Raw genomic sequence first — 670 nt, 5'->3', positions numbered from 1 at the left:
ATCACTGAGAAGCAGCAAATCATTAAATCTTAGTTGCTTCATAGATTGTAGGGATCAAACAATTACGGATTTGATATCCAACCCAGCAATAGATTGCAACGAATAACAAACTAGTAGACTTCCTAGCATTTAATGATCGCCAGCGCGGAAACTCAGTCAAATCATTAAATAAACTAGTTGGCTACTAGTGGGCTTCCTAGGATTTAATGATCGCCAGCGCGGAAACTCAGTCAAATCATTAAATAAACTAGTTGGCCTCCTAGGATTTAATGATCGCCAGCGCAGAAACTCAGTCAAATCATTAAATCTTAGTCATTAAACGAGACAATCATAAAAATAAGTATAGAAGAACATTTGATACTCAAAGCATAAATCGAACAATGAAAACAAATTAGATCTCACAGTTTTATTGATTCCGAGGCTTCCGTTTCCTTCGACCAATTATGAAAGTTTAGCCACGCAGGGCCATGACTAAAACTTAGAGAAGAGGGGAGAAGATGGAAGATAGAAGATGGAAGAAGATGTGTCATGGTTCCCCCATTTTATACACGTTCAGCCCATATGCTAGAAGCCTAGGAAATCTCCTAAAGAAAGTTATTGTAAATACTATCCTAAAATAACAATACATAAATCTACTAATTAAGGAAAATATTAAACATAAAATAAAGGC

This window comes from Alnus glutinosa, chromosome 1, assembly GCF_958979055.1.
Source record: "Alnus glutinosa chromosome 1, dhAlnGlut1.1, whole genome shotgun sequence".
In the NCBI taxonomy this organism is placed as follows: Eukaryota; Viridiplantae; Streptophyta; class Magnoliopsida; order Fagales; family Betulaceae; genus Alnus; species Alnus glutinosa.
This window is presented reverse-complemented; position numbering follows the sequence as displayed.